General features: G+C 42.7%; 1 protein-coding gene across 6 annotated transcripts in view; it reads right to left on the reverse strand.

The window, feature by feature from the left end:
* Window positions 1-13,621, reverse strand: part of LOC307189266 (guanine nucleotide-binding protein G(q) subunit alpha) — a 441,007-nt gene that overhangs the window by 15,969 nt on the left and 411,417 nt on the right. The gene's annotated exons all lie outside the window — the stretch shown is intronic.

Here is a 13,621-nt window from a genome sequence, read left to right on the forward strand (position 1 = left end):
CAGCCCCGGGTCCTAGAGATGACTGTCCCTGGCTGCACTGGGCCACCGTGGAGGCATGCCCGCTTACTGGCCTGGTCCAATGCAAGCTTCGCTCGTGTATGCAGTTTGGGGCTGCTCTAGGCTATTTTCCCACTTACCATGTGCTGTGTGGCCTGGGCCTGAGCTTCTCATTCAGGGCAAAGCTAAAGAGCAACAAAACGGACCGCTGATCAGCAGCGTCGGCACCACTATGCCTTCAACCAGATCCACCGAACTCAATCTCCCAGGGGGAGCCCCAGGAACCTACATTTTAACAAGCCCTCCAGGGAAGGGCTTCTGATATAGGTTTAACTTTGTGAAGCACTGTGCGCTGTAGGTGAGCGTCTCCAAATTAACGTGTGTTATGAAATCACCTGGGGACATGGGTTCTGACCCAGCTTGGGGTGGGACCCAGGAGCCTGCAGTTCTAACATGCTCCCAAGTGAAGCTGACCTTGCTGACACACGGCACGCACTTGGAGGTGGAAGGTGCTGAGCTAGGGACAACAACGAGACAGGCGATGCTCTGTCCCACATTCGTGATGAGAAGTTCTAGTCACACATCCAGCCCAGTGCCAGAGTCGTGTGATGAAAATATAACTCTGCTGGCTTCATGCTTTTTGTTTTTCCCAATTAGGATGAGATTCTTACTTTATGCTCTGTAAGTTGTTTTTCACTCCACAGTGAGAATTCCTGATGCCTTTTTTCACCTGATCAAAACCCCCAGACTAAATCCTAAATGGACTAAATGAGATTTTCATGATGCCTTACAAGGTGGTGGACTGTGCAGTGCAGGAGGCATAATCCACTTTGCTCAGTAGAAACTGAAATGTGAGGCAACGGTATGTCCCACAAGACTTGGTGACACTTGCTTTTTACTAATTCTGTAGGGCCTGGAGTTGCAAGTAAGAAAACAAAATAGCAACATGAGACACTGATTTTATCAGTCATATACATGAGGATTTGTTCACCTCTGGAGACAGGTTTAAAAGCCGTCTAGGGGTGGTGGTGCTAATCTTACGCTCCTTCTCTTGGGGTTAAAGCCAGTTGATGTTAGTAAAGGTTTTACTCTTCAACACAGGGCTCCTTGTTACCCAGGGGGGCCTGCCTATGCCTGAGCCCCAGGGACGCTCTGTCTTCTTATCAACCGCATCTGCCACTTCTCCCAGACTGAAAGCGTCGCTCCCAACGACAGGTGGCCCGACGCAGGTGAGAAAGCTGGAACAGAGGGAACAGAAATCCGTGGGACTGCCTAGTCTCCCCCCCTCCACAGACATGGGAAGAGCAAAGGGCCATGCTACCTGAGGACAGGCTGCCAGTGAGTGGGCACCCAGTGGCCTGGGTGGTCTCCATGCAGTCACCCTGCCTCAAGAAAACATGGCCATGGAAATGTCAGTCTTGGCCAGACCACATGTTTGGGTCCCCCTGAAATACATATGTTGAAATCCTCACCCCCAATGTGATGGTTTTAAAAGGTGAGGCCATCAGGAGGTGGTTGGGATTAATGCCATGATAAAAGAGACCTCACCCCTTCTGCTGTGTGAGGACACAATAAGAAGATGGCCATCGATGAACCAGGAGGCGGATGCTCACCAGACAATGAAACCGCCCAAGGCTTGATCGTGGACTTTCCAGCCTCCACAACTGTGCGAAATAAATGTCTTTTGTTTATACGCCACCCTGTCTACGGTATTTTGTTATGGCAGCTCGAACAGACTAAGACGACACTGATCAGGTAAGTCACTCCTCACTCGGGCTGGAACCGTGAACAGGTGGAGCACTAAACTCCACCCTGATCGCTGGCCTGGGAAGAAGGGGTGCCTACCTGCTCCCCACTTTGTGATCATGAGCAGAATGGTGGGACCGTTCGGTGTCTTCCCTCCCAGGATCATCAGAAAAGGCCCTCTTGAGGCCATCCCCGAGGGGTCTTACACCTCTAATCCTTAACATCTCAAATTGATTCTCAAGATCTCATACAATGCCAACAGCAAAAAAAACACCATTTCTGATTAAAAATTGGGCAGATGACTTAAATAGACATTTTTTCCAAAGAAGATATACAGATGGCCAATAGAAACTACATGAAAAGATGCTCAACATCACTAATCATCAGGGAAATGCAAATCAAAATCACTATATCACCTCACACCTATTAGAATGGCTATCATCAAAAAGCCAACAAATGGGGCTTCCCTGGTGGCGCAGTGGTTGAGAATCTGCCTGCCGATGCAGGGGACACGGGTTCGAGCCCTGGTCTGGGAAGATCCCACATGCCGCGGAGCAGCTGGGCCTGTGAGCCACAACTACTGAGCCTGCGCGTCTGGAGCCCGTGCTCCGCAACAAGAGAGGCCGCGATAGTGAGAGCCCCGCGCACCGCAATGAAGAGTGGCCCCCGCTCGCTGCAACTAGAGAAAGCCCTCGCACAGAAACGAAGACCCGACACAGCCAAAAATTAAATAAATAAATTTATAAAATGGCTGATGTATATTTAAAAAAAAAATCAACAAATGAGTGTGGGCAAGGCTGTGGAGAAAAGGGAACCCCTTGTAGACAGTTGGTGGGAATGTAAATTGGTGCTGCCACTATGGAAAACAGTATGGAAATATCTCAAAAAATTAAAAACGGAACTACTATATGATCCAGCAATTCCACTTCTGGGTATCTCTCTGAAGAAAATAAAAACACTAAGTTGAAAAGACAGCTACATACCCATGTTCACTACAGCGTTATTTACACTAGCTAAGACATGGAAGCAACCTGTGTCCATCAGTGCATGAATGGATATAGAAAACTGACATTAAATATATATTATAAAGTATAATATTACATGTAATGTAAAATATATATATTTCTAATCTCTAGAAAATAATGGTTTATGCAACCCCCCTGCTGCACATGAGTGACTTAATGCTTGCTGCACGGTAAAGCCCCAAGTTCCTCAGTCTGGCATTTACAGCTTGGCACGACCTGAGCGCAGTGCACATCTTCAATCTGACCCCTCACAAATGCTCCCTTTGCCCCATAAAAGGACTCAATGTCACCACTATCACACAAGTGTGACCACTTTCCTGTCCTGTAATGCTGTCCTCCGAATCCTTCAAGACCCAAATCGACCTGACTTCCCTCAAAACTCCTTCCTCGAGCCCCCCTGGACTGGCCCTTCCTCACACCCTCAGCACACGGTGTCCTAGCCTTTGTTTGCCCATCACTCAGCAGACATATGTGGAGGGTTTGTAAGATGCTGGGGATGACAGCGTGTTGGAGCAGGGCCTGTGTCCTGGAGGGCGGAAACAGACAGGAGGGTCAACATGTAGTTACAGGTCCACATATGGGCCCCTAAGAGTGGTTAAAAAAAGTCACACAAGAAGGAAAGGTGTGACTGGGGAAGGCTTCAAAGAAATGCAATTCTGAGTTGACTCTTGACAGACAGAGGAGAGATTACGAGGAGGGAGAGCGAAAGCAAAAGAGAACTGAAACCCAGGATCCTCTGGAGTGAACTATGACGATTCTGTATAAAACAGTTCGTGGGCTCCTGAGCTCTGCAACTTGGGCATCAAGTAAGAAAATTCTCCATTTTGAGAATGTGAAACAATTCCTACTCATTTGGATCTTACAGTGGGGGCTGGGAGGCACATACATGCCAAGTTCCATGAAGAACACATGGACTCCAGCCCGCCACTCTTGAAATATGCTGCCGGCTCTCAGTGCCTGCTTGTTGCCAGTGCTGGCAGGTAGCAGAGTCCAACAGGAAACCCCATTAGACATCGCAACTGCAGCTCGCTGAGATACAATTATCTGCCTGAAGGTAAGAGGCCTCTGCTTTCCTCTTGGCTCACGTGCAAACCTCCCTCTTACCGAGGAAAAGGCCAGATCCCGTGGACATGGCTCAAGACCGCAATAGGAAGCCCGCTTTCTTCAGGCTGTAACTTGGCCCAAGTCTCTACATAAAAAATTACCAGTGGGCTTCAAGGGGCAATATTTCATGTCTATACCCTTTGTAACCCTGCTGCCATGGAGAGCTTGTTTGCTGTCTGCCAAGGTGGTACTTCCTTCCAGCAAAGTCGGCATTAAACCAGAGATCTGAACATTCATTTTCATAACTTTTGCAACAACTCATTATTTTGCCATTAAATACAAGTTCTCACATTTCTCTGCAAAGAATACAATTTAAACGAGACCTTTAATTCATTTCTACGATTCAAGTTACCCACTGCCTGTCTCTCCCTATTGTAATATTCCCCTTATCAATGCCTTGATAAACCACATTGATTTATATTCCCCGTAAGATCTAGAACGTAGCCTTTAAATGCAAAACTAGACACTTAAGAAATAAACATGCAGACTGCTGAATCACCACTGAGGGCCTGATAGGATGTACCCCAGAGAAACTGGGATGCAGCATTTCAGGGCTCAGAAATGTCCTTTAGTATCAGAGATGCAGACAGTCTGAGTGGTCCACAAACTCACTAATTGATGCAGAAGTCGGTCAGGTGCCTATGATTCTCTGCTCATACTTTGTGTTCACAATTCTGTGATTCTGTGTTTCCTGAGTGTTCTAAAAAAGGCCAAGCAACACACTCAAATGAGTGAGGTCCAGATACACGGACATCGAGTGGTTACATGAGCACGTCTGTAAAGTAACAGATCGTTTAGCACAGGGGTCCCCAACCCCTGGGCTGCGGACTGGTGGCGGTCAGCAGCCTGTTAGGAACAGGGCCACACGGCAGGAGGTGAGCAGCGGGCAAGCCGGCGCAGCGTCACCTGCCGCTCCCCAGCGCTCCCCATTAGCGCCTGAACCACCCCCGCCCCCCGCCCCCAAGTCCGTGGAAAAATTGTCTTCCAGGAAACCGGTCCCTGGTGCCAAAAAGGTTGGGGACCGCTGGTTTATTAGCAGAAGGGAAAAATACACGTTTTATCATGTCTTACAGTATTTTAAATCCAGATCTTCAGTTACAGGTTAAGATATCTGCTGGCCACACACCCACTCAATTCTAACGCCTAGCTGCTTGTAGGGCTGCTCCTATACACTGCACATGATGGCAAATGTGCAGCCAAGGTACACTGCACCGTTTCTGCTTCTGAAATTGATCAGGAAAGGAGATCATCAGGATATAGGATTTTATGCTTCAGGAATCTATTTGGTTTATTTAATTTTTATTGGGGTATAACTGATTTACAATGTGTTAGTTTCAGGTGTACAGCAAAGTGAATCTGTCATACAAATACATATATCCACTCTTTTTCTAGATTCTTTTCCCATACAAGCCATTGCAGAGTATTGAGAAGAATTCCCTGTGCTCTGCAGTAGGTCCTTATTAGTTATCTATTTTACATATGGCTTCAGGACTTTTAAATGCCACTCTTCGCTTTTATTGCTACGACAAGCTTCACTATTTCTTCTCAGACATAACTTATCAAAGAATACCTCATAAATTACTATATTAAAGGTCATCATTTTAAAAGGGCAAGACTAGTTGACTTTTAACGTAACAATCCATGATAATGTGAAATTTGAATCAGTCATTATCATTTGTAGCTTACCAAACACTGAATACTTTGAAAAATTCACATCCTTAACAAGGACTTAGGAACATATTCTCTCGGGAATTTATGTCATTTACATATGTCAACTGAGTAAATACACAGAACAACTGAAAAGACAGGAACTCCAAAGGCTTTATGAAAAAAAAAATTTTGCAAGCCTGGTCTGCATATTTCTTTCCTTCCTCGATTATTTAGTTAAAAGCTTGGTGTGTTTGACTTTGTATCTCCAGCAGGATCACACTGATATGTGTCCTAGGTGACGTCAACACACATTCAAAACACATTCTGTGCTGAGCTCCTGTTGTTGGGGGGAGATGGGAGTGGGAAGGGCCAGGGCTGTGAGCTCCCTCGGTTTGAAACATGGCTCTACTTCGAATACCCTTGTGACCTCGGGCAAGTGACTGCACCTCAGTTTCCTTCCATCTCTCAGGTTTTGGGAAGACAGAATGAGATGATGCACGCAAGGTGCTTAGCCACGACCCCGCACACAGTAGCTTTTTGATAGCAGCCGCTCTCAGACGTGGCAAAATTGCGATGTAAGAGCCTCCTGGTAAGGTGATTGCTTATCTCAAATCTTTGGCCAAACTATAAATCCAGTAAGATCTTTCTGTTCCCTGGAATTGCACAAAGTTAATCTATCCACGATTTCAAGTCCAGATACATTTGATTTATAAAAAACTGGAAAATCATCCAGGTTTCTGCCAAATGCTCACTTAGAGATGGTTTCTTCGTAAGATTCTCCATGTGTTAATAAGGGAGTATCTTGAAAATCTCGAAAAATGTTCAGTACTCATATGCTTGGTCCACCCAAAATGACTGTTCTCTTGATCTTTGCACATCCCCTGCTCGACCAGTCCTTGCTTCCCCTACACCCTACTCACATAACCGACCTTCCCTCTTAATCACAGAGCCTAATCAGTAAATGCCTACATACCTGTCCCAGGCCCCAGCTGGTGACTGTTCTAATCTTTAGATCAGAACATCTCCACTATGATAGTTTACCAAAGGGGCCTCCAGAGCAGGACATACCCATATGGTTTCCCTGGTAACGATGAGCCAACCTGACGTCAATTCCCCCCTATAACTGGTAGCCTCCCTCTTCCCTTGGTAGAGAAGACGCTTCCCTGTTCCGCCTGCCGCCTGCCGTCACGTTGGGGTGTCGCTCCAGGACCTCTGAGCTTCAGATGTGTAAGATCCCCCATCTATTAGACCATCGATGTCTCTGTGGCTGACTCTGGGCTCTTTCTTTATCCTTGGGACTGGGCAAGTACAGGGCTTGCAGGCCTGCAGAGAGCAGCCCAACAACTCTCAACCCCAGAGCAAACCAAGAAAACAACTGATATAAGTGGAGCAGTTCGAATGAGAAATAATTAAGGACAGCTCCCTAGCCATCCCACTTCTGCTATCCAAATTAGACAACAGGAATAGAAATAATAAGGATACTAAACTCAGCTGGACAGGTATCATTTCCTCTATAATTTTCTTAGTCCTTGCAAATCTTTGCAAGCGATTATTTCAGATCGATTCTGACATACTCTCCAGGCTTGAAGACAGCTCCTGAAGGTTTTAATATTATAATTTCTATGAACTGATGTATTCTACCCGCACAGGATGTTTAGAGAAGCAAAGGAATACAGCATATTTGCCTATTACCTCCTGTCTAAGGTTTCTAGCAGAGATGAGGTCACAGAGCAGGCAGGCCCTTGTGCAGTGAACTGGTGCAGAGCACAGCGTGTTGTAGGAGAGGAGTGGAGGAGGGAAAGAGGATGACAGAAAGAGACTGGAGACTGGAGGGACAGGGCAAGAAGAGGTGGTCACCCTCAGGCCAAGGACTGCCCAGAGACTCAACATGAGCAAGAAGAAACATGACAAATGATGTGGAAGCCCACAGTCCCAGAGCTTACTTCCTGGGACTTCCTTTAATATGTCCTAATATTTTAGTTCAGTCAAGTGACCAAGTAGCAACCTCCTTTCAAAGACTATTTTATAGCACATTGATCTTTCTAGTTACATTTACCCTATGCTCCATATCCTACTAATTGTATGCTTACATGCCAGTGAGCCAGAGTCTATCCTTAACTTACATACGTAAATTCCCTCTCTTTTCCCATAATGCTCCTCAATTACTGAGTTACGATTCAGAGAGTTAATGCCTTGAGTAGTCACACCACTGACTTTTCAATTCACTCACCTTTCCTGTACTCCATCCACACCTCAAACTGAAAAAGGATTCTGCAAACTGTACTAGAGCTGTTAGCAAGGAGCAAAGTGTGTGTGAATGTCAGCTTCTTTTGTTTCACTTGTCCACTTTCTGATTCTACAGCTGATGAATAGTGACTTGGCCAAATTACTGGAGACTTTGGATAAAGGGAAATAGAAACAGGCTGCAGGGATGCAGAGGTAAAGGATTAAAACAAAAACAGGCATGGATGACACAACTGAGCTTGGAAACCCTGAGTAGCCTGAAAAGGTCCAAGGAAGATTTGATTGATCTACACAAACCAATCACGTACGCATCAGTACATCAGACTGAATCTGAGCAAATTCCTGTGTTATGCCAGTAAAGTCTAAGTCTGGGGAAAACAGGAGTGAAATGAAGTAAATCAAGCAATTCAGTAAAATCTCTCCTTTGTTGACTTAAAATTTTTTTATGGATGAGTCAAGTTTGGCCCAGAAACATGTGGTTGCCTAATTCTTTGGCCAAGAGAATAGGTGTTGGATAAGAATTTAGTTTGCCTTGTGTCCAAAGAGATAAGCTCAAAGGACTTGTATGGACTGCACTTTTGAGCCCTGTTCAGTGGGGGTGACCCCTGACCTGACTCATCCTTCATCACACACACGCTGAAGGTCTTGCCATTAACTCTTGGTTTCTAAGCCTTTCTTTCTTCTTCTACCCTCCAAAGACTGCAGAAGGATCGTAGGTAAAAGATGATTGGTAGGTAAAAATGGAGAATTCAGACGGGGAATAAGTTTGGAATTGGAGCAGATAAACTGAACACTGACAAAAAATTTAAGGAGAAAGGAGATGTAACCTATTGACTTGAAAGTTTACTCATAAGGAATATATATTCTAAAAATAAGTCCCTTGTAAAATAAGCCTGGTGCATTATATTCCTAAGGCTTTTTTTTTTTTACATCTTTAAACAATAATAATTTGTCATATTATTAACAGGGTTTTTTGAATTTTTAGTCTTATTTTCAGGAACAACATATGATGAAACTTTTCAGACTGTGACGTATTTTTAGCTACATGAATGTTATGATTCATTTTATATAAAGTTTAATTATATTAATAACTAACATTTGTTTAGTGTGTATATACACCAGACATTGTTCGAAGGACTTTAGTATGTAAAAGGAGTTGGCAAGCTTTTCTGTGAAGGACCAGATAGTAAATATTTTAGGGTTTGCAGGGCACACTGTCTCTGCTGTAACAACTTAACTGCCCATGTAGCAGGAAAGCATTTATAGACAATATATAAATGTATGAGTGTGCCTGGGTTCCCATAAAACCTTGTTTCAGATGCTGAAATTTAAATTTCATAATAATTTTCATGTGTCACAAAATATTATTGTTATTTTGATTTTTTTCAACCATTTAAAAATGTAAAAACCTATCTTAGCTTGCAAGCTGTACACTAACAGATGGTGGGCTGGATTTGGCCTGAGGGTCACAGTCGGCTGACCCTTGGTGTGGAACAGTATTTAATTCTCACACCAACCCTAAGCAGAAGGCATTGCTGTGATTCCTATTTTCTAGGTGGGGAGCTGATAAAAAGCAAGTTAAAAGTAACAGACCTAGTATGTAGTTAAATAGCTATCATAACTATTGAATCATTAACAAATTTATATATATACATATATATGTTTTATGTTCAATTTATGTTCAGAAAATTTATAACATACAACAAAGCACATATACGTGGAAATACAAGCACAAATAAGGTTTCCCCCATATAAATTTGTTGTAACATATGTTGCCTTAATTTTCTCCCTATTTACCTTTTCTCTATAATTTTTAGTTAGATACTGAGGTTCTAAATTTATTTTCCTCCTTTTTTCTGCCAGGAAAAAGCATCCATTTTCTTTCTGTCCACAACATGGAGGATAAAACATAAGAAAGACACTCAATGTTTTAATTCGTTTGCTTAATTTTTAGTGTCAGGGCAGGAGATCTACTTACTCAGATGTTGCACACATGTAAAAATGCCTTTCCAGATGATTTAGTAACATACATCTGGCATTTTAAACCAATAAAATTGTTGTGAAATAGTCTTCATTTGAAGATGGAGATATATTTTTCATATGACTTTAAGTAGCTTTAAAAACAGTAATTCTACAAACATTCTTAGTTAATAAGACACTATTAAGGATCTACGTGTGGGTTTGCTTTGTCCCTGCTTTTAGTCTCTATTCCTCCAGAGGACGGGAGACAATGTGGAGGGAGGGCAGGGAAATAAACATGAAAAAACCACTCACCTTCGGTTTATGTGGCTACTAAAACATATGACTAGAGGATCTGAGGGTAAACTTTTGGCTAAAATTCTGTTGCATGCATTATCTGCAGTTTTCAATGATTTATTTGATCCTTATTCTTTTACCAGTGCTTTTGTTTGACAGTGCACACTAGAACGAGGTCTTGGCAACTTTTTAAAGCAACGTTTACTGTCTGCTTAAAAAAATCAGTACCCCCATCTTGAGTGACTTATTTGCAAGTACAAGATATTCACCCGATGAATTTCACCCCCCCCCCCCCACGATGAATTTCACCGGAACCTTTGGGCCCATTCAAAAGATCCCTCCTTGGAAAACTATAAACTGCTCAATTATGCTTCAGACTAACGAGCTTTGAGAAACAATGGGCTCTTCCTCTTTTGTAATTCCCAGCATTCTGCAGAATATGCACATGACAGGAATTAACACAGAAGGTACAAAGGATATTATAACATTTATAAAGAGACTAAGTATTACTTTTCCAACAAAAAAGCATTATCTACACCAATGAAAAACTGAAAACTGGTTGTAAGCTGCTAAAGTGGAAAGTTTCAATATTCTGCCCTAGAGAAGAGTTTGCTTCTTCTCTTTGCTCTTTATTCTGACAAAAACTTAATGAGTAACTTAAAACATTTTTAATAAAATGCTATTTTTATAAAGCATTTGCAATATAACCTTATTACTAAATTGGGCAATCGGACAAAAAATGTTGAATGTTCCACATAGGAGCCACATTAAAAAAAATCACTGTTCTATTAAGTATCGAAAACTGCATTCTGCGTGTTATGAAGGAGGTAAAAGATCTCTTCCAGAAGCTAATAACCAGGTGAGATCAGAGACAAGTGCAACACAAATGAACACCTTTAAATACAACTATAGTGAAAGGAAAGAGGCGGGAGTTGGGGGTGGATGGGTGTATAATTCAAGTATCATGAAGAAAGCAGACAATTCTGAAAGAATTGAGGGAAGACCTGGAAAGATCAGCGCATGAGAAAACATGGGAAAATCCGTGCCTATGGTCACAGACACAGCATCACTAGACTCTACCACGGTGTTATCACGGAGATTCGATGGGAGAGGGAGCACAGCCGGCACACAGCCTTGAAAGAGCACATGCATCCAACTTAAAACCTCTGAGATGAAGTAACTTCTCAGGTATCCAGACAATATGCATGTGTTGAGAAATCTGTGAACCCACAAATCCCAACGTGTTGGAGACCTGAACAGCAGTAAAAGGAGAGGGGCTTAGAACTAATTCTACTGTTGAAAAGAACCAGACGAGGGAAATGGAAAGCAGCAGAGGCGGAGTGAGGCAGCAACTGTAAGGATGGATGTGTGTTGTAAACTGGCTAACATTCAGTTGATGGCGAATGTCCACTTTGGCTGACCCTCTTTTCGGACTGACTGGTAGTTGAGTTGTGCCAAACGTGTCAAATATTTAGTATGTTTCTAAGGTTTTGCAAGTTTGTAAGCTATAAATTTCATTCAACTCTAAGAACAGCTTCTGAAATTCCCCAGTCTGTCCCCTGCACCCCAACCAACACTTCCATCTTCTTAAGGCCGAGTAAATGAGTAAGAAGTGCAGCTCCTGATCTAACTCTGAACTCTCAGTGGAAGTTCAGAGAAAAAAGGAGAAGGAATTTTGGGTGACAGTGACCATGTGCTCATTCATGGCTGTGATACTAGAAAAGGGCACAGGTCTTATATAATCCATATGTATTTCCACTGACTTCAGGAATGTAATTCAGTAAAATCAGGATCAGGGTGCAAGGTGGAAATTACATAGAGTCTAATAACTTACCCTTAAAAGTGTATTGTGAAGGTACCTACTGGTGGCCCCAAGACCGTCTTGCCATGCTGTATGTCTGCTACAGACTGCTCTTCTTTCCCTTTGTGGTAGGAAAGGTCATGGCTCCTTTAGTGAGCACAGAGGAAGTCTGCTTTGGGTCTGTGGTTGCATTAGGGGGACTTGTTAAATGAAGAATTAGAACCACTGAACACTGGCTCATACTTTGCACTGCAAGCTGCTCACACGAGGTGAGGGAAGCAGGAACTAAGACTAACCGTGGGAACAACTGATACCATTTCTGCATCACACATTATTTCATTGCATCCTTTCACTGGGTAAAAGGCAGCCAGAGCCTTTTGCATAACTTATTCTCTTTCTCTCTCTCTCCATCCTTCTTCCTTTTTATGGGTGAACATCTATAACTACATTTTCATAAATCCACTTCTGATGTGACCCTGTGTAATTCCACGACATGTCTCTAAAACTGACACTGACCCTAAAAGATTTAGACAGTCTCAAAAGATATGATTTGGATCACTTAGTCCAAGCCATTCTCATGAAGGTGAAAATAAACTTCCCAAATCATGGTCGCCACAAAGGAGCTTCCCCATGATCTGAACTTCCAAAAAGACAAAATAGGGGGAGGGGAGAAACTGAAGAAAACCACATAATCAAAGATAATTAGGTAATGTATAAGGACTTGAGCAACGTGGATTTGAGAGAAAATTTCAGAAACTTTCAGCAAAAGACATATTTACTTCATTCTGTTCCCTGAGACCCCAGCAAAATGAAACACCAACAAAACCCGATGAAGAAACTGAGCAACAACTCCAGACACAGATGTGGAAGAATATCTGTCAAATATATAATATCTGCACTGACCCAGAAAGGATGCTGAAAGTTATTACACACTTTTCCATACTTCAGGCAGGCTGAGACAATCAAGTGATAACCTTTCACTGAGAACACAGAGGACTGGAGGTGCACTGGTCCTTGGAGAGGAAGAAGAACCCAGTGGGGGTCGAGTTCCATAGCTCGTGGCTGTATAGGAAGCAGGACTGGTGAGAGGAATAGCGGGGTTATGCAGTTTTTAAATTCCCAAACCTGGACTTCTAACTCAAAGACCTGGCTGGAGAGGAGGCACGGAGAAGAAAGCTATTTACTGCCTCACGACTGTAAAATACCTAGGAATTCCAAATCTTTGAGAAAATTCCCAGCATGGGAAACAGAAATCTAAGCAAAAAGAGAGAGAGAGAAGGAAGAAGAAGAAATCATAGGAAAGAGGTCAATGCAGAAAACTGAAAATACTTTGAAAAGGAAAGAAAAAAATCCTCAGAAAGACACTGCTGAAACACAAAAGGATACTAACTTAAAAGGGAACATATGGAGCATAAAAAGAGCTGAGAGTTTTTTAAAAAAGAAAATCTATAAAAGCCAAAATACAAACAAACAAAAAAGACGGTTTGGAAAATAACTCCAGGAAATTTGTCAGGCAGTAAAAAGAAATGGAAAATTGGAGAGAAAAGTTTAGAAAAGAAAAAAAAAAAAAAAAAGCAAAAGTAGTTCTCCATTTAGCCAAAAGAAGTTATAGCAAAAGAAAAAAGAAAAATTTCATATGAATAAGGAAATAAACCAAGAAGAAAAGACAACGATGGATCCAGAAGCAGGGAACTCAACAAAGGAAAGAAGCTGTGAACTCCCAGGATGATGGTAAAACAAAGTCCCAGAATGATAAGTGTTTACAATGCAACCAGTCATCAACAGAAAAGGAGGACAA

Source organism: Stenella coeruleoalba (genome assembly GCF_951394435.1).
Source record: "Stenella coeruleoalba genome assembly, chromosome: 7".
In the NCBI taxonomy this organism is placed as follows: Eukaryota; Metazoa; Chordata; class Mammalia; order Artiodactyla; family Delphinidae; genus Stenella; species Stenella coeruleoalba.